Below are 21,016 nucleotides of genomic sequence, written 5' to 3' on the forward strand. Positions count from 1 at the left end.
AGGCCACTTCCCCCTGACACAACACTTTGCTTAGTGGTCCGCAGCAGAACCTTCCCCACCTGTGTTAAGACTCTCTGCTGGAGAAAGTGTTTGAAGTTGGCTCCATTAACGTTTTGTTGCACTTCCACTGACACGCAGGGGAAGGCAGGTGGGGACTTTCTGTAGGATCTCAGAGGATCTCCCTCATGGCCTTTTCTCACACAGCATCACAGGTAACATGCTGTGCAGACTGCAGTCTCCTGCTGCCAGAGCAGAGAGCTCAGAAAAGCACTCGGACAAGCTTATCCTCTGTGCTAGAAGTCACAGCAATATTGGCAGTCGCGGGCTTGGGACCAGCTAGCAGCTTAGCCATGGTTTGCCATTTGCAGCAGCCGTCTAGGTGCCAGTGGGTTACATTCGTCCCAGCCTGCTGGCTCACAGCTTAGCGCGGCTATTGCCCCTGCCTACGTGCACCCAGAGGAGACGTTCAACCGCAGGCCCCTCAGGGCAGGGGAGGCAGCTGAGGGGGAGGCGGGAGGCGCCCCCAGCCTGGGCGCAGCCCCCCAACTCCGGGAGGGTGCAGGCGGGGGATGCCCCTGGCGTCCACCCGAGGGGGTTCCGGGGGGCTGCCGTGGGATGCGTGGGCGGCACAGAGCGCGGGGCGGGCCGCGGGCGAGCAGGCTCCAGGCAGAGCTCTCAGAAACAGGATCCGGCGCGGCATAGCGGCCGCCCCTCGCTCCGGACTCACCCGGGCCGGCTCCGGGCGGCGTGAGACGCGCTGGAAGACCGGGCCGGCGGCCCTCCCTCCCCTTCTCTGCGGGGCTGGAGCCTCCCCTGGGCAGCGCCCCCAGCTCCTCCCCGCTCGGTAGCGCCGGTCCGAGCCCCTCCTCCCGTTTCCGCTGGCAGGAGCGGCTCCAGCCGTGCTCCGGCCGTGTGCTGCCGTGCCTCTGCAGCTCCCCCACCACTCGGCCCCATTCGGCCCGGCCCGGCCCGGCCCGGCCCAGGGACGCGCGGGTGAGACCCGTGCGCCGCGGGGAGCGGGAGGCGGCGGAAAGTTGTGGGTGCTTCCCGGCCGTGGGAGATGGCGGGAGCGGGGCGGCAGGGGGCAGCCGGTGGCGGGGGGGAGGGGGGGGGGGCGGGGGGTGCCGGTCGCAGGGGCCGGGGGCCGCCGGCCTGGCGGTTGGAGGCGCTGGGGAGCGGCGGGGTCCCGGCGGGCGGGTCGGGGTGGGGGAGCGGGAGGCTCGTAGGGGTAAGGAGTCTGTGGTGAAAACAGTAATCCCCCACCGTCTGTACAATTTTTGCGGAAACGGGAAAGTTAGTTCAGAGGGACGAGACGAGCCCAGCGGCGTCTGCGAGGGCGCAGGGCCGAGCCGAGCCTTGGATGGGTGGGAGCGCGGAGAAGCCCCCGCGGGGGGCAGAGCACGCGTGAGCCTGCGGGAGGGAAGCCCGGGTGGCAGGAGGGAGGCTGCGGTCCAGGGGGCGATGGGGGAGCAAGGCCACGGCGGGCCGGTGGGCTGACAGCTCTCCTCGGCAGCCGCCCGCAGAGGTGGTGCCAACAGTTCCTGCCTTCCCCCTTCTTATGTAAAACTTGACTCTAGCCTTTCCTTTTCCTGTTCAAGCTTTTGGAAACTTTTTTGGCTGAATCTTGGATATCTGCCTGTCATCGTGCTCCTGATGGGAGGTGGGAGCTCCGTGAGCTCTTCCTCTCTCAAAAAGAAAGGCCTTCAGCTCCAGAGATTTGAGATGGGCAGAGGGAAGGACCTGTGGTATGAGGATGCTGTGTTGGGGGAAAAACTAGGCTACAAGGGTGAATAAAGCTGCATTTCTTTATTTAGTCCTTTTATCAACTCTTTGTTTCTGCGCTTTTACTCTGCATGGTTTTGTGGTTCAAAGCACAGGGCTAGGAATGAGGGCACCTGATTTCCCTACCTGACTGCACTGACTTATTTTAAGACTTTGGGGTTAGTCATCTGGGATTTGACTGGGAAAAAGTTGGATATTCTCCAGAACAGCCATGAGAGTCAAACTATGTGGCTTGTTCGTGCTGTTAGTCTTAGGTGGGCCTAAACTTTACCTGTGAATGCCAAAACTTAAGATATTACTGTAGCAAAGTAAGAGGTGCCACAGGTAGTTTTGAAGATTTGTTAAGTTGATGGATGAAGTTCTTTATAGCCAGGGCGTATAATGGCAAAGGATAATAGCCACTGAAGAAATGCATTCATATGAGTTATATCAGCATAGACTATGGGGCCATAGTTAGCACTCAATAATTTAAAAAATATCAAAAGATAAGTTATCAATGTGATGTGCATGTGGTTGATAATACCAAGGAAAAAAACCAGTCCTCATAGTTCTATGCCCTTGGCTTCCATTTTGCATTTTTTCTGAGCTCCAAGAATGAAAACTGATGGAGCTAATGTAGCTTCTGCCTCCAGATCTCTCCCTTTCATATTTTTAGACCTGTGCTGTTCAAATTGCAAATCCTACAGACAAGGTCTTTTCTATAATGGGGCTGTAGAACTTATGGCACATTTGATTTTGGGCATCTACACTTTCTTTAAAACTAATTCTCAGTAATAAAGCTACATGAGAAGACCGTGGGGTCGGAATATAACTAATGCAGCACCATTTGCATTATTCAGACAGAGCTCTGAGGTTAGAAAGATCCTGTTCATCTCTCTTGAGGAGGGTAGAGGGTTAACTGGGAATGTCAGTGTTATCTTAGTTATTGTGGTTATTTTAACAGAAAATAGCCATGAGAGATGCATATCCCACAGTCTTTGCTTTCCTTGCTATTTTAAGTTATTTTCTTCCAAAGCATGCCAAACCTCAGCCTCTCCATGAGGGTATTTCCAACACAACTGTGTATTTTTAGTGTTTAACCCCTCCCTCCCCAAATAGACAAACTAAAACATTGCAATAAAAAAGTGAAACATGGGAACAGCACAAAATGAAATAGCAAAACAACACTTGAGGCCGCAGCACTGGTTGGAAGAGTTACTTTCACATTTGTGGCACATGCGAAACCAGCAAGTTTGTACTAGAGAATCCAAGACTTTGTCTCAGTATTACTCTGTGAGAGCTGGTATGGAGTTGTTTGGGCCTTGATCAGAAGAGACTGCTTGTTTTAGAAGCAGTACATTAACATTCCTGTTGCACTTCAGTCTGACCAATTGAAAACTCATCTCAGTTTTTCACTTTTGTCATGTTTCAGTATCTTGCTATTTGCAAGTGACTGATGCCCCATTAGTTTTCTGCGTTGCAAGAATGTCACTACATTTATTGATGCATAAAAAGAGATGAGAACACTTTAAAGAAGCTGGGCATGAGCCAGCAGTGTGCCCTGGAAGCAAAGGCAGCCGACAATATGCAGGGCTATATTAATAAGACTGCAGCCAGTATACCAAGGGAAGTGATTATCTCCCTGTACTTAGCATTTGTTAGACAAAATAGAACACTGCATCCAGTTTTCTGCCCTCAGGGGCAAGAGAGGTATGGATAAACTGGAGCTAGTCCAGTGGAGGGCCACTCGGACTGTTGGGGGCTGGAGCACATATTGTGGAACAGCTGGCCCTCGGTAAGGGATGGGGAGCTGGGAGCTGAGTGTGGTAACCCAGCAGGCAAGGCAGGTGCCCCACCAGCCAGGGCCCCATCCCATGGTACTGAGTGAGGCAGCCAGTCCCAAGCAAGAGTCTAGATCACCAGGCAGGTTTGTGGTGATAAGGCAGGTCCAAGATCAAGTTGAGACGTGAATCAGCGGGTCAGGATCAGGCCCAGTGATGGTAGTTAGGGTCAGACACAGTCCAGTTATCACTGAGCAGGTCCATAGTGATGCAGCAGGTCTAAGGTCAAGTGAGGAAGTCATGCCATGGGTTAACAGGGTCCATGACCATACACAGGCATGACTGGAGACAGGCACACCTACAACATAGCTTGGGCAGGGACTGAAGGCCAAAGGCAGAGCTTAAATGCAGCCCCTGGGGCCATGGGCAGAGAGTGGGGGTGGAGGCACCGCGTGAGGCTGATCAGGGCCTTTAAAGGCCTTTCAGTGCGCTTGGGGCCCTGATACAGTATGAGGATCATGTGCTGAGAGAACAAGGCTTGTTCAGCCTGGAGAAGAGAAGGCTTTGATGGGACCTATAGTAACCTTCCAGTACATAGGAGGAGGTTATCAAGAAGACAGAGCTAGGCTGTTCACATTGGTATGTGGTGGTTGGATAAGGGACAACAAATATAAGTTGAAACAAGAGGTTCAAGTCAGATGTAATGAAAACCTTTTCTGCTATGAGCACAGTCAAGTGTTGGAACAGGTTGCCCAGAAGGGTTGTGCAATGTCTGTCCTCACAGGTTTTCAAGACTAACGTGGATAAACTCCTCTTGTGACCTCGTAGCCGACCCTGTGTAGAGTAGAGCAGGAGTGAAACTAGATCACCTTCTCAGGCCTGCTCCAACATGAATTCTCTGGTCCTAACATCAAGCAGCCATTTGGTCTGAGAAGGAAGGAGGTGTGTAAAACTATGGCAATACTTGTAAGCACCACAGATGAAGAAATGGAGAGAGGTTTTTAGGATGCTGATGTGTTTCTAAGATCCTTAGTAGAGGAATTTTAAAAAATTAAATTACAAATTTTCCTCACTGTGCTAAGGGCTTATGCTGGAAAGGTATGTGTGTGTGGGCAGGGGGGGGGGTGAAGATACTTTCTATTTGAAAACTTGCTTTCCTTTAGTGATTCTCAATGTACAAAGTGCCTTTTTAGTGTAACATCACTTAAAGATGCTTTCTGGAATAGGTCAAGCTGTGCTCTTTCAAAATTCATGTAGGAAGTGTGATGACAATACAACATGGTGCTTGGGAAAAGACAGTGTATGATCAGGGAAAAGTTCTTACCTGAGGGTTACCTTCTTTGACTCTGTAGAAAGTAGAATAAACATGCCAGGATCAGCAAAGCACTTCCCCATTTGTGGCATGGCTGTTAATGGACCTTAGGGTTGAGTCAATCCTGGTAGGGCCAGCTTAGCAATACCCAGAGAATGTGCGTGGATCAGAAATAGGTCTTTGTCTTTTCCTCTCTACATGGCAGCAAAACTGTGGTAAAGTAGGGATGTGCTGAGGAACTGCCTTCTCTTCACTCAGTACAATGCATGCTAGAATTTAATTTTGGGGAGGAGTGCTCACTGGGAAGATACAAACTTTAGTGTATTTTACTCATGTATAACAAGATGCTCTATTGGAGACAAAAGAGCTATCACTAGTGCACTCCGTCCTTCCTCTCCATCTCTCCTGGTCTCCTCAAGCTGATTTCCAGAGACTGTTTCTGCTGCTCCTGGTAGCCTCTCTCAGATGAAACTTGCATTGCTGAATGCCAGTGCTATGTTTCCTGGGAAAAACCCATCAAATTGGTCTTGTGGATCACTTCCTCTGGTTCAGTGACATACTTTCTGTGGTGTGTTTGTAATGAGGCAGGACGTTGTTCTCCAGTGAAAGATGTTGGATGCTTTCCTCATTGCACAGGTGTTTCTGGGAAAGTCATGCATCTCTCTGAGTTGTCTGTTGCCACAGTTAGCACTGCGTTTCAGCTGTCTTTCAACCCCTACCTCACCTTTCCTTCTTGGCCTGCTTTTGAAAGCACTTCCTCTTCAGGCTCTATTAAACTGTTTCTTCTGATATTCCAAGCACCTGCAGTCATGCTGTCAAAAATAAACCTTGAGAGCTAGAGTTTGTAGAATAAGGCACAATCCTTGGGCAGAGCCCTGCTGCTTTTCCCTTGACTGCAAGCACAGTAAAACAGGAAGCATCTGACCTCTGTGCTTCACACAGAAGAAAGAACAGATAGGAAACGTGGGATCCCTGGTAGGTAATGAACTGCGTTTTGATGGCAGTGAGGTGTATTAGGCTGTTAAACTGCCTGTTGAGGAGGGGTGAAAAAATCCTATTGTTGAAAAGCTTTTAAAATCAAGAGTGTAAAACAGATAGGCATGTTCTGGGGATAGCTCCAGGGAGATGAGGCAGACTAAATCGTAAACATATGCTCCAATAAGCCTTTAAGTGGACAAAGGTATTAATTAAGTTTAGCATTTCTTTGCAGTGATGTGAATATGATGTTGTGATATTATGATAACACTGATGTAATAACGTCATCTTAAAAGATTTGAAGTTTGCATTAATCTTTGTTTCAAAAGGCATAACAGGAAAATTTTTCTTATTTAAGTTCTTTTGAAAGCACTTTTGCTGTCAGAGTTCTCCTTTCTAATGCAAACTCTGTCATGCTGTTCTTAACGCCTGATATTTCTGAAGGTGGAAGTGACTAATAGCTAGGGTGTTTATTTCCATGATCCCTGTTACAAATGCAAAAAAGGAAACAAACTACATTAACTAGTGAAAAGCTGATTATATTTCTGAGGCCAAGTCACTGCATGTCTCTAGAATCAGCTGAACTGTGTGAACTGAGCTTTAGTTTCTACACTGATATTGCTAAAGTAGAGCTGCCTTTGCTGTGGACGGTCTTCACTGCTTTACAATTGCTTGGACTGGTCTGTGTATACTCATAATAAGGATATGATGGAGTATATCAACCTCATGCAGGCATAGGACCACAACAGCTGTATTATCCTTATGTGGCATGTCTGGGGAAGAGGCAGGGCTAGACTGGAGAAGGAGCTCAGGGGGAGTAAGTGAAAATGCAGGAGTCTTGAGAAGGCAGTAGGCTAAGGGAGAGGAAGTCTGCGGCCCTCCCCTGGGAGGAAGGTCTGAAAAGGAAGGATGAGGTGGTACGCTGAACAGAGAGCTGAAATGTCACACCCAGCAGGTTTGAAGGAGACTGAGCTCAAAATCTTGTGACTCTGTCCTAGGCAACAGGGATCAACTCAAATCCTAGAGAGCAGAGGGCTCTGTGAGCTCTCCTGTATTTGGTGTCCTTCAAGTTCACTCCTAACTAAAGTCATTCGACCTGAAGGATTGAGTGAGGCAGGGCTTGAAGTTGAAGGAATCCTGGGCTTAGGACACTGGTGGGAAGGACTCATAGGAAAGAAAATGTTGTGACAAAGCTAGACAAGTAGTACTTTCTGGTTGGTAGTTTTATTTGTATTCAGGGCTTGCACTGTTCTCTATAACCTCTAGGTAATCATTACTAATTTCCAAATGAATATGGCTATAGAGGGGCAAAGCCTGAGAGACAGCATTGCATACTCTAGTGTTACTAACCCAAGTTCCTAGTCTTTCGCAATTTGGTTAGTGAATGCTGTCTCCAAGTGCCTTATGGCAGTATGTTGACAAACACTTTTTATGGTGATTGCAACCATACTCAAAACTCATTTTGAGCACAGGCAAGGAGACTTTCTATTTGGATTTGCTAATTTCTAAAGGTTGAATAATTCAAGAATGCTTTTGAAAGCATATTTTCCTTTCTCTGTGTCTATTGCTGTTTTTTACCTATAATTCTGCATACACTTGAGTGTAAGGTAGTTCTGCCCAGGATGTTCAACTAGCTTTATTTTGAACAGTTCTTTGATTTCTCAAATATGTACTTATCCCAAAATCAGCTTTGCATTGCATTTTATGTTAAGACTGTAAACTTATGCCAATGAAGGTTATTGCTTTGCTTTGTTTGAAGAAAGTGCAGCTGAAGTTATGAAGGATCGAAAGCAACGTTCTAAGAATGTCTAGCATGTTGTTTCCACTTGAGGACAGTGTGCAGAGTATTGTTTATACGTATTTATATACATGTGGACAAAATACCATCAGGGGAATGGAGTAATGGCTCTGGCAATAGAAGAGACGTGTACTAACAAGCAGACAGGAACATGTCTTCTTGTAAAATGAAAAACTAAATGGCTGGCTTAAAAGCCTGTAAAAGAAACCTTCCAAATATAAATAGTTTAAAGTGATTCTCTTTCATACAGCAGAGCATTTGGATCTCTCCAGTGCTGCTGTGCTGTCTCACAAAGTTTTGCCAAGTAACAGTGGCTCTGAGTGTTAAAAAGGCTCTTGCTGATCTGTTTCCCAGCAATGGAGAAAGTGGCAGGACAGGCAAGACTTGCATTTTATAACACCTGGGACACTATTGATAGCAGCAGAGGCAGCTATGAGGAGCATATAAATTGTGTAGACACCTATTGCTGAGGTATTTGGTGCCATAAAAGATGAAGAGCAAGGGGGAAGAACTGCAACTCTAAAAAAATTTCCAACTTATTCCCCTCACAACCACTCAGGATGGAAGAGGGGCTGGATCCTATACTATGAAGCTTCTCCTATTTCAAGTAGGTAACAGGGAAGACCCAGGACAGTATTTCAGGTGAATGTGGTCATAGATGAGGGTAAGAAAGCCATGGTAAAAGTAATTGCTGGGACCAGTGATCTGTAGAGGGATGTGAAAGAGAGGAGGAGGCTTCATTGTGAACAGGAGCTTTTTGGAAGTGTTCTCTATCCCAAATATAGAAGGCAAAGTGAAAAGGACTGTGAAACAGAGAAGGGGTCTTCTAGGGAGAACCAGGAGGAAGAAATGAGAACAGAGAGTCTTAAGTTCCCACACCTATGTATATTCATCTGCGTGGCTTTCAGTTTTCCAAGTTCCATGTTGTCCCATCCTTTCCTGGTGAGGTGGTCACCACAAAAGATCTCCCAAGGGTTATACAAGAAATCCCCCCTTTTCATTCTATTTTTCTTTAAGTAATTTCTCAAGGCATCCTTTTTAAAGCAGTTTTCCCTGAAAAATTCACCTTCATTAGGTTTGTTCTCTTTTTTGTTCTTAGGCTTTCCTTTTCTTACTCCACCAGTTGAAGTTTCCTACTCTCCAGGGACCCCCAAGCAATCTGTATTATGTCTTGCTGTCTTTTATGAAGGTAAAAAGTCCTGCTTGTATCTCATCATAGCTTGGTTTTCCCAGCTATGTAGTCTCCATCTTCAACTCTTCCTTCTCATTCCATTCTCCATCAATTCCTCTTTGAAGAGCTGAGGAAGTTCATTCTATGGCAAGAGAACCATACATTGTTTTGCTGTCTGTATTCTGTTTCTTCCTCGGTGTTTTTATATTAAACCACAACAGGGGAAACAAGACTAGTTCAAGTCATTTAGATATGCAGCTGTTTTTTCTGAACTGCTTTTTAAAGAGCTTTAAAGAGAATGTTGCTTTGTGAAGGAATCTCCACCTTTCTTCCTGCTTTAGGAAATAGTATTTAATTCCTCTGTTTTTTAAACTTGAAACTTACTTCTCAAAATCTTCTTAGGGCACTTGTCTTTTTTGGAGCTGCTAAGGCATCCCTCTCCTTTGCTCTTAAGAGGCACTGAGAAGTTATATCCTTTGTTCCATGTTCCTCTGAAGTCAGTAGAAGAAGATAGATATTAGGCTGTTTCTGCTTGGATCACTAGGCGGCCCTGTTACTGTTTCAAAGATCTGAAAGTGGTTAGAGATGTAGGTTTTAATTTTATTAATAAAATACACTCATCCCATGCTTCAGGTACAAAATATCCCCACAGCAAACTGGAAACTGTCAGTGACAGCCAAAGTAGGTATTTACCTGGTGCTGATGGCATTAGTCCAAGGCATCCATTTACAAAAGCAAACAGACTTTGCTTGCCCTTGGGACATGATTTGAGGAACTGAAAGACAAGTATGCTTTATTTTAGAGGACCAAGTGTGGTGATGTACCTAACGGTTATCAGGAGGTAAGTTCCTACCAATCACTGAGCTTTCTAGAAGAGAGAAGATCTACATTTTCTTCTAGTGTTTGCTAGCCCTCATGTTCTAAGACTTCTGGTTTGGAAGGCAGTCCTGTCTCCTGACCTCCTTCTGCTGTGAACAGCGGATTGGGCAGATTGCCTGACTGTTGAGTACAGTTCCCCACTCATGTAAACAACATGGTGAAAGATGCATGTTTCTGAAGGATTTGCAGGATGTCTGTTCCTTGCATCATCATTTGTTGCAACAACCTTGTACCTGCCTGAGCCCTGTAGTGAATCTTGGAGAGCATGAACTGAGCCCTTCAGTTGCATCTGCCTGTGAATTTTCATCTCACCGGTTCTGGGCTGATTCTTGTTTCTTTGAGTTTGTTATCAACATTTGCCTTGGTCAACAGCAAGACCCTCTTTCCTCTAATGGTTTTCTTGCAAGCGTTTGATTTTCCTTTCTTAATTTTACTGTATAGACCTGGCTTATGTCAAGCCAAGCAGCGTACCTGTGGTGTGGCGAGGACCACTACCTGGCACTGGATTACATGACTTAAAGGGCTACTCTCAGTCCATTTTTGCCTTTGTTACAGGTCATGCTGTATTCATAACAGGCTTACATCAGTGGTGAGTGAAGTTAACCTTTAAATGTAGTTGACAGCATACTGTGTGTGGCATCAGTTTGACTAACTAGCCAACATCTATGCAGTGGAGCTGTGGGAAACTTGGGATTATTTAATTCTTGAAATTTTTTTTATGTTTTTATTTTTATTTTTTGCTAAGCCACATTTGACTTCAATATGATTAAGTCAGTTGCTGAAATAAAGTTGTCTCTTGTGTCTCTAGGGAGCTGGTTTGGTTGGTTGGTTGGTTGCCTGCATGTGCTTGACAGAGAGTGTGACATCAGTGATGAGCCTAGTATTAGTTCACTTTATGGAAGATGTATAGAACTGCTGTGTATGATATGTTGAGGTGTCCATGTGCTCCAGCAGGTGTAGTAAATAGGCTGTGTGAACTGTGAAATCAACAAGACCTTCTCTTGGCAACAAAGGCAATGGGTAATTTGAGGTAAATGAATTCTTAAAACTGAATGTGATAAGGTTGAAGGTGAAGGCAACTGATTATCTCCATGTTTACTGTTCTGAAAGGGGCAGTAGTTAGTTTTGAAAACACCATTTTTGAAATAGGGTTTTCTTATCCACCTTTAAAAATGCCTTATATTGGAAATCTGAAAACATTTAGAAATTAATTATTTTCTCATAGATATGCTTGAGTACTTTTTGTGACTTCTAGACTCTGGAAACAGTGTTTCAGAGTCTTACACGATGCAGTGAGGCAGGCTGAGGGAAAGCATTCATTTAAAAGCCACCACCAACAATGGAATAATGGAAACATTTCTGTTGACCAAGTTTGGTGAATGATCACATGTTTTTTTAATAATCAGCCTGTACTTTTCGTGTGCAGCTGCAATAATTTTTATGGCGTTTTAAATATTGGAGATGGTACTGTTGTGTGTCTCTCCACCACGTGGTTGGAGGGAGTTCTGGTCTCACTCTTGTCAGTTTGCTATTTTTGCAGCACCCTTCTGACATTGGGGTGGTGCTGTTACAGCCCTGAAAGTACCAGTATGAATTGGAGAAAGTGGGATACTTTATGTTGTTTGGTTTTGTGTGATTTTCACTCCAGCAGTGGTTTGTTGTACTAGAAGCAAAGATGAGACCAGTCAGAAAGTGGGACTAGTGCAGGAGAGTTCAGCAGGGAAGGTCTTGCTTAATTTCTGTTCTTGCTGCTGTAAATGGGTCATCAGGTGTCTTGGTGATGATGGGGGACCTAAATGCAAAGGGGAAGAAGCATTGGATTTTTTCTGACTAGTATTTCTGATTTGACACATAAGTTTTGCTTTTCCCCTTAATCTCTGTTTTCCCTTTAGTTTTGGTGAGTCTGTTTTAATATTTTGCCTATTGTCATTATTTAAATTCGAGTCCAGATGAAATCAGTATATTATGCGCTAGAGACCAGTGTTTAGACTTACTCCTTTTGTTCAGAAGGAGGTGGGATTTGACTTAACTTTTCCTGTCCCCCCCCCCCAATCCCTCCTTTCTGTCCTCTTGAGGTAAATATTTTTGTGATGGGAGGTGGGTCCAAAAGGCAACAAAGTTCACTTTGGTCTTCTTCATCTCTCCAGGTTTGGTCTGCGACTTTTCCCTTGGCGTACATCCCATTACCTCAAGTAAGTAAGAAGTCTGTGAAGGATACTCGGAGTCAGTCAATCTAATCTTTGATGCTGCTTGCATTGACATTAAGGGGCGACGAGTTGGGCCTACACTGGGCCCTTATGAAACCTTCTTGTGATCTGTTATTTTCTTGCCACAAATGCTGAGAGAGTCCAGAGTAATGTGGTGGTTGTTGGGGTTGTCTCCAAGTGGTGCTGTAGGTACCCAAGGAAATGTAACAGCGGAGGCCAGTAATTCTCTTCATTATATGCAAATATTCTTCTTCCTCTGTTTTCTTACCTGTCTCTGACATTTGAAGGGAAAGGAAGCAGGGAAGAACCAAACAGGGTTCCTACTGATAGCACTTTCATTAGTCCATATAAGTTTTGTCCTTTTGTGCAAGTGTAATTTTATAAACAGGCTTGGAAAAATAGACTCATCTTGGAGGGACCCACTGTTACCCTCGCGTTTGGTGTCCTAGTGCAGCTGCGGGCCTATTGCTTTGTGTTTTTACACTCCCTACATTCTTCAGGGATTTAGCCTTGGCTAAGCAGTGAGTGGAAAACGTGGCACTGCCTACCTTTCATTGCATTTCTGACATTGTAGAGGAAGCAACTCCTGGCCCTTCAGGGAAAGGAGAGGTGAGAGCCACCTTTCTGCTGAATGCCACGTGTTCTGCCAAAGGCTGCGAGGAGTGCAGGTTGGTAGGCTCTAGCAATGGGAGCAGCAGAGAGATAATAGTCCACTCATGCACTTGGCTTGCCAAGGACTGTTGCATGCTTCTGTGGTGCTTGTGTAGAACTTTTAAAGGCAGCTGCAGGCAAAGAACATCTACTGTTGTACGTTTTGGGATGAGTGATGAGAGATTATCGTCTGTGAAGGAAAAAAATCTCCCTGCAATTGGAAAAGCCAAAGAGGATGTTAGGTGACGATAAGAAAAAGAAATGCTGAAGCTTTCCTTTACTCTTGTGTAAATCATCATTACAGGTGATGCCACACAATGACTCAGTCTTGGGGATATGGCAAAGATGCATTGACCTTGGGATACTGTTTATTTAAGGGAGAACTGAGAAATACACTGAGAGGGATTTTTCAATGTCAAGGCAGTAGTTCTGTTGTCTAACTGCTGTGGAAAATTTCACTTGTAGGACCTGTATGTTTCTGAGAGAAAAAATTAGTAGTAAGATGTATTAATAAGAGGTGTACAACTAGCTTAAAATCTGTACATTTGCTGTTGGACATGAACAGCTTCTGGATATTTCTGTTGCAAGAAAAAGAATGAAGAGATAGTTGGGGGGTGTTAGGCATTTATATAGGTAGCATCTGTATTTCTAGTAGATGACACAGTGCTACAGTATGTAAGATAAAGAACCTATGAAATTTCATGCTGTAGAATTTAAGACAGTTACAAAAAGCCTCGGTTTATGCATAAAACGTCTCTCCTGTAAGGCTGCTGTGTGTTTACATCTTTCAATGATTTTTTGATTACTTTTTGCATGTGTGCCATACTCTGAATCATACCGAATGGTGCTCTGTTGATTCCTGTGTCCTAGGAAAGCTGGGCCCTGCTCTTGGGTGATGGAGTACACCAGGGAAAAGATAGTTGGGGAAGTTTGAAATGGTTGTTGTTTCTTCCAGGAATTTTCTTTCTGTTCATCTTTGCATCACTTGAATGGTGTAGGGACATGGTGTAGTGATAGACTTGGTAGTGTTAGGTTTGCGGTTGGACTTGATGATCTTAAAGGTCTTTTCCAACCTGTACGATTCTGTGATTCTGTGAAATGATTGCTGTATTGTGAGCTCTTTCATCTTGTTTCCATCCCTTTAAAATTTGATACTGCAGAAATTAATGTAACATTATCTGTAATGTTTAAACTGCCTTATGTTATGAAAGTGAGAATTCCCACAGCAGCCTTAACTCTGTCCCCAGAAGAGAAAGCACATCAAGTGAGTGTCTTAAGTTACACCATTATGTAGCACTGGGCACTAGGATGTACTGTTTGGCAAATATTTACATTTAAAATCTGGTCCAAGTCCATGACAGTGTCAAAATATCATATGCTAATTATGCTAAATGATCATATTACACTGGTAAATGGGCATAGGCTTGATTCCCAGAATGCTGATCTGTGAATCACATCATCAAGGAGTACAAAAGAATCCACATCTCTCAGAGAGAGAAGATAAATAGAATATTTCAAACATTTTTCCTGCATGCATGGTGATATGCCATTTTCTCCCCTTTCCTTTATGTTACTGAAATCAGTTTCACAGCAGATTGAAAAATTAGTATCCCATCTGTAATGGAGGTCTAGAAATTACCTCACTTTCTTTACCTTGCTGATCAGTGTTAGCTATGGGATTTCAGATACCCTTTACTGTAATTCAAGGATTTTCTTTTCAAAGGTGTCCATTTCTGCTAAGAAGATAGGACTTTGTCATGCTAAGCAGAATGGGAAATGTGCTTTTACTTTCTATGAAACATAACTTATGCATATTGAAAAGCTTGCCAGACTTGAATTTCTAGTATCTGAAAAATAAATTTGTTGTTAAAATAAAGTGATTGAATGCCTTGCTAGCATGTGGTGGTGAAGTTGAGTGAACTACTCCTACTCATCCCTGAAAATTAGATGCACTGTATTGCAAAAGCTATTGTAGGAAGCTGCTTAGTAGAGAAGTTGGATCTAGATGATTAGTGGAGATGGTCTTCAATTATATCTTAAAACCACTACTTACTGTGATTTTTTTTTTTAAATGTCCGTAAAGCACTGTAAGTCCTAATTGTGCTCACTGTTGTGTAATGGAATAAAAAAGGGTGTGTGAGATGCTTTGTGATGGTGTGTTTTTGGCAGGCAGCCATTTTAAGTAAGAGGGACATTTTAACATATAGGATATATTGAATAATGGGTTTTAAATGTTTGAGGTGCTATTGTATGGGGGCAAGTTGGCACTATGCCTTACCCATGTGGTAGACCGTGGGATGTTCTGGGATGACCCTGGATACCTCATTGGGGCAGGTCTGTTTTTCATTTGTCTGGTTTGTTTTGGACTGTGAGCAGGGTTATTGCTCCCAAATTCTTTGTACTGCGCCCAGCAGAGTGAGGTGCAGAGAGGAGGGCCTGGGAAGTACTGTACAAATATAGGCTGTAAAGTTTAATCCAAAATGAGACCAGACAAGCAAGGTGAGAAAGAGAAGTATGAGAACAGATTTAGTTAACTTATTTGGCTCTCTTACAGTTACAGAAATAACTTGATGACTTGGTTGTGTCAAAGGTGCGTATTTATAAAATGTGTGTGACATGCTGGGGTGTTGCGCAGTTGGGCCAATACCTCGTTCATGTCTGATTTGAGTGACTTCTTGGCTTTGGTCTCTGTTCTTTGTCATATGAAGAGCTTGTCCAATTAAATGGATAATGTTAGATCAGGTCTTCAGGAACATTATTAGAAGTCCTGCTGAGGTAGCAGGAGGAAAAGAAAGTTCCTCTGGACAGCGGCCTTGGGGTTGGCCTTTGGCCAGGTCAGGGTAATTTCATTTACAGGGGTCTCTGTTTTAAACTGGATTCTGAGGCCTCGAGGCAGAATTGTAAATAATCCTGTCCAGTAAGTTACTAAGTAATATGATATAGCTAAGCTTTAGTGTGCCATAAACTTAAATCTCCATGTATGAGAGCTCCCCACTGGCAAAAGATAAATTAGTTATGGGGAAAGGAAAATTATTTGTCCCAGAGATATTGTTAAGAGTTAATTGCTGGCTCTTCTCAGGTTGCTTGAACCTGGAATATTTGCCCACATCATTAATTAACTTATGAGGTTCTCTTTGGTGCTACCACTGTCATCAAGAAAACATGTTTTCTTATTACTTCTGCTCCCTTGGAATATCAGATTTGTGGCCCTCTCCCACAGGTAGATTTTTATTTAAGTTTTTTAATATGGAGAAAAATTTTCACTTGAGTCTCTAGTGGCATGTATAACCAAATCTCCTTATGAATGATAAGGTGAGGCTGTCTCTTACTCATTTGTCATGTGAGAGAAGGCATGGAGGAATGTGATCACTGATGGAGCACCATTTTCTGCTCTTCCTTAGCTTGTTGTCCCTATTGCTTGTCACCAAGCTCCTGCAGAGCTGCGGTCCCTGGCTGCCTTCCATGTAGCAGTTCTTGAGCATGGCTGCCTCTGAAAGCAACTGGGGGTGCTTCTCTCTGGTCTGAGCTGGTCCATGCTATGTGTTATGTTGCATGCAGCATATTGTCTGCATCTCTGTGATGAAATGGAAAAGCCTAATTTTTAATAGAGATGTGTATATGTTCATATCCTAGCCTATTGGACAGCTGTGAACTAAGTTCAATTTCTTAAAGCAGTAGTTTTCAGTTTTTCTATTACCAGACCTTAAGCATTTTCTACTGGATGGTACAGTCAATTCAAGCCCACTTTGAACTCTGATTTTTCAGCTGCTGTATTTAAATTCTTGACCCAGCTGTTCATGTCTGCTCTGCACATAACACTCATGCTGCTCAGCTCCAGAGAGGCCATGTATGGTTAGGTGTATTTGTCTTAAGGAACCAAGAAAATGAACTTACTAGAGTACCAAAACTTTAATTATCAGTGGATTTTTCTTTCTTTCTTTTTATTCTTTTGCATAAAATTATTGCCCTTATAATCCCCGAACAATTTCCTTCAGTGTAGGAGATAAATTAGGTCATGTATCTGTAGCTCCATGTGGACATAGGTGGGATTTCAGGAGCTGCGCTACTTTCCTTGCTAGTAGCCCTGATCTCCTCCCCATCGTTTTCAAAGGGATACCTCTGTCACTCAGCAGAAGCATTTGTAGTATCACAGAGGTTAGAGATGGCGGTGGGGGGAAAACATTAAACTTTCCAGCCCTCTGTAGAGCCAATATCAAATTGCTTCCTATTAATGTGTTTCCTGGCACTTTGGTTCACTTGCTGCAGATTTTCAGGCAGCTGGGTGCCCCTCAGGCAGCTAGGTTTTCCCCACATGGAAGCACAGAAGTCTTTTCCTGATACACTCTATATTTTTTGTATAGTGTATCCTTATGGATCGTAGAAGTCATTGCCAAGGCTTTTGCCAAGCCCATTGCTTGGGCTGACAGTTTGGTGTTTTTGAAAAAAAGGTAGGGATATATGTAGGTAACAAGAATAGCGATTAATCCTAGTTCTTCCCCTTCTATACAGCTAATTAATCACTCTTTCCCTTTGTGTTCCTACCATTGCGGTAGTGGGAGGCTGTTAGCTTGTACTTAGCCTTGTGCTATTCTTGAATAAACTATGCTACTCAGCTGTTTTATCTTTCCATCCTGCCAATTCCTTCACTGCCTGCCTCTACATTACCCTCAGGCTGACATGGAGACCTAGTATCGTAGAATTTTTCCTGTTTTTAAAGTCCTCACTCCAGGCATGTTTAAGAAGGAAAATGGGGGAATTGGGAAACAAATGATCAGCTAGGATTTGGTGTGCAACATCTGAGACAGAGAACACAAAGCAGTACTATTAATGGGAAAAGTATGGCATAAATACACTATTGCTATATAGAGCTCGGGATGGGAGAGATGGAAAGCCTACTGTATTTCCTCTAATGTGCCCTCAGTAGTGGGTTTCAGAGGCTTATGGAGAGATTCCCCAAAGTAACTCACCACAAAACTTCTTTTTCTAAGTGGACTGCATCAAGCAAATCCCAGACCCTTATCTGATTCAATCATTTGTTTGAATTGACAGTTGATAAAACCTATTTAAATTTTGATAAGGTATTCAGTACAAAGCTAGGCAATAAAGTTAGATGGAAACTGAAAGATATACCAACTGACAAGTCTGTGACATGGACCAGGAAGAGGTTAAGCAGCAAACATTTTGAGCTGGCCTATTTGATACTATGCAAGATGGATAAAAGTTGAACCCGAGGGTGCTAGCATTTGTTTTGCCTTTGTGTGTTCATTTTTGCCTTCTGTTCCAGGGATGAGCATTAAGTCAGGCTTGACTGTACATTGCTAGCAGTGGTAAGAATGATGGGAGACGCTGTGGGCATGGAGAGTGAACCATGCGTGGCTAAGAACAGAAATGGAATTCAGTGCCTGGGACTCTGAGCAGGACAGATGACATAGATTTGTGGGGAGCAGTTGCAAAAGCATGAACTCATCCTTACAGAAAAGTTAGTTTGAATTTGGGTAGAAGGTAAGCTTAAAGCACAATCAGACTTTGCAGGGGCTCTGTCTCTGACATGAGTGTTCACACACAGAGTGTTGACACTGTAGTTATTTTGGATTGTTCTCAGCCTAAGTAAGCTGAAGGGTGATGGATTTGTCACACAACACTGCTGAAAATAATAAGTATGCTAATAGCAGTTACTGGGCAAAACTCATATCATGACATATATCTTTTTGTCGTATTAATTTTTGTAATCTTTTTAAAGTGTTTGTGCAATTTAAGGTGAAAACAGAAAACTAGGTAGTTTCAGATGTCATTTTTTTAAAGTGTTTTTGATTTTAAAATGTATTTTCTTTTTTATAAGCATACCTTTAAAAAGATAACGTCTAACAATTAGTTTATATTGTCTCCAGGGATTTATTTTTAGCCTGAATAGTGTTTGTGTATCTAATCTGTGTTTAAGTGTTATATGCTTCTCTGACAGCATTTCCTGCTTTTTCCTTACATGCCTTGTACATATTAAAAAGAACGTAGAAACAGTCAGGAAGAAGTTAGCAAAGGCTGCATGTTGTGATGTTTACATTTTGTTCACTATTTTGATGTTAATTTTTAAATGGTTGCTATACAATTTCAACTTAAAGCATTGTGAGCAGCATTGCTTAAAATATGCATTAAACCTGTTAAGAAAAAAATCTTGTGGCTTGTGATTCTAAGTTCTGTCCACCTATGAGAAAGTAAAGATGTGCTAAGATCTGATTTTTGTATGGGAGACCTCACACAGAAAAACTGTCAAGTGTGCTCTTTGTCCAGCCACACCTATGATAAGTGGTGCTGTTTGGGTCATTCCAGAGACATCCAAGATGGGAAGAGGACTCCAGGAGTGAATTGAATATTGATATTCTGCACTTTTGAATAAGAAAATTAGGACACTAGCAAAACTAGTATTCTTCCTTGTAGTTTATTATTATAACCTTGTTACTTAATTAAAAAAAAGAGAATTTGTGGAAAGCCAGTGAGTATGGCTGTATAAGAGTACTATTTATTACCTTTGGTATTTACTGACGTTTGTATATGTCTGGCTTTCAAAGCTAATGGCTGAAATAAAAATCTCAGGGGCAACATTGACCTTTGTTAAGATTTTTTTACAAGTCACAAGTGTTTGCTGCTTTACTCTTCAGTCTGGTTGTTTGGTTTGGGTTTTTTTTGGGGGGGTATGGTTGTTTGGTTGGTTTGGTTTTTGTTTTGGTTTGGTTTTGTTTGGTTGGTTTTGCTTTAAAGCTGCCCACAGTGCATCTTTTATTTATTGGTATGGTGCACTATGTGATGAAGACTTAAACCAGCAAAGAGCTGGTGCCAAGGAATGTACTTTTTTAATGTTTCCTGCTTTTGTATTTTCATGCTAGTGCTTCCTTTGATAGCAGCACAGAACAATACATAGATTAAACTCTACGTTGTTTGTTTTTTTTTTAACAATTGTTACTTGTTCAGGAACAGTGGTTTACAGTTGGCTAGTACCAGTCATCTACAACTGGTGGATGAGGGTGCATTTGAGGGAATCCAGCCAAGCTCAGACAAATTCTGTTTGTTAAACATCCACAGCTACCCAATTTGAAATGTTTTAAATGAGGCTGATGAACCTTAGATGAATGAGAAGATAGTAGCAGTATGTGGAAAGAAATAAAGTAGTATGGGCACGGAAATTTTCTCTTTTAAGGGAGGGTGTGTAAAGAGAGAGAAAAGGTCTAATCATCATTTTTATAGGTTAAAATACTGAAACTGTTTAGTGACTTTGTCCACTTTTTGTTCTCTGCACTCAGTTTACAGAAAGCTGTAGATATATTTGTGTACCCTTGTTTCAAAATAACGTCTGTTAATTCACCTTATGTACTTTTATTTGCATTATCATAATTCCATGGATACCCACTCAGAACAAACATATGAAGTAAGCAATTACAATAATACTATATATTTTCAATTTTACGTGTTGTCCTATCTTTTAATTTGGTAATCTTCCAAGGTTCTTAAAAGAAAGCTTTTGATTGCTTTCTGTCATGTACAAGAAGGGGAGGTTCACTGAAACTCAAAGATGGGAAAACCAATGAAAGAAAATTGGGTACTTCTTTTCATACAGCATATCATTATTATAGATTGTAGAAGTCATCATCAAGTTTGATGGTGGGGCTGTGAGTTTAGTGCATTTTAAAACAGTTTGGGGGTACAGTGAGGTAATGAATACCTAAATATAATACTCAAGAAATTCTACTTGGAGAGGGATATTAAATGTTTGGTTTCAGCTCTTAAGTGTTTTCTCCACCTATTAAGTTCAATTAGGGATTTTCAAATGGGAACAATTTCTCTTTACTGACTGTTATGAGATTCTTGTCGCTTCCTGTGAGTATGGCACTCAGCATTGCAAGCCTGCACATGATCTAATATTTTCTTAACCGAAGCACCGGCAGGCTCTGCATCATGATGTGTCTGCTCTGATCTGACCATGGTGCTCTGATCTGACCATGGTGCCCACAAACTTCCTGTCAAGGAACCAGTGAACTTCTGGTACTGTAAGAACATGGCACATGAGTGCGTCACCATGTGACGGGAAGATTGTTGCATGAGATTGGATACATGTTTATTATTCAGCAACAATGGGGGCATTTTCTTCCTGTTTCAGTAAATTCTGTCATGCAATGGGAGTGCGTTATGGGAGCGTCAGGAAAAAGAGAGAAAGGAAACAGACTGCAGGTCCCTGGGGAATTAGTCTGCCCACAGCTGTGGGACAGTCAACAAAGATGATGGGAAATGGCCTTTGGGTCAGATGAGTTGCTTTGTAACAGTGGATGGATGCCAGACTAGATGCTGTAGTAACTCAGAGATTCCCAAAGGATGGTACATGTGCTGGTTGTGGTATCTGAGCATGCCCATACAGCAGAATTATATTATCATGCTGAGAATGTGCATAAAGCAGCAGCACTGCCATGAAAGTATGTAGCTGAGCAAAGTGATTTT

The 21,016-nt window shown here is 42.9% G+C and overlaps 1 protein-coding gene across 4 annotated transcripts in view; it reads left to right on the forward strand.

The window, feature by feature from the left end:
• The first annotated feature begins 855 nt into the window (after positions 1 to 855).
• The window catches only part of TSPAN9 (tetraspanin 9), a 195,719-nt gene continuing 175,558 nt past the window's right edge, over positions 856 to 21,016 (forward strand). The window contains exons 1-2 of one of the 4 annotated variants that reach the window (XM_075509740.1): positions 856 to 993; positions 11,825 to 11,869. The gene's annotated coding sequence lies outside the window, so the exon portion shown is untranslated. The remainder of the gene's footprint in view (positions 994 to 11,824; positions 11,870 to 21,016) is intronic. The other 3 variants (XM_075509717.1, XM_075509733.1, XM_075509723.1) reach the window with 3 other exon arrangements.

The sequence above is a fragment of the Mycteria americana genome, chromosome 1, assembly GCF_035582795.1.
Source record: "Mycteria americana isolate JAX WOST 10 ecotype Jacksonville Zoo and Gardens chromosome 1, USCA_MyAme_1.0, whole genome shotgun sequence".
Classification (NCBI taxonomy): Eukaryota; Metazoa; Chordata; class Aves; order Ciconiiformes; family Ciconiidae; genus Mycteria; species Mycteria americana.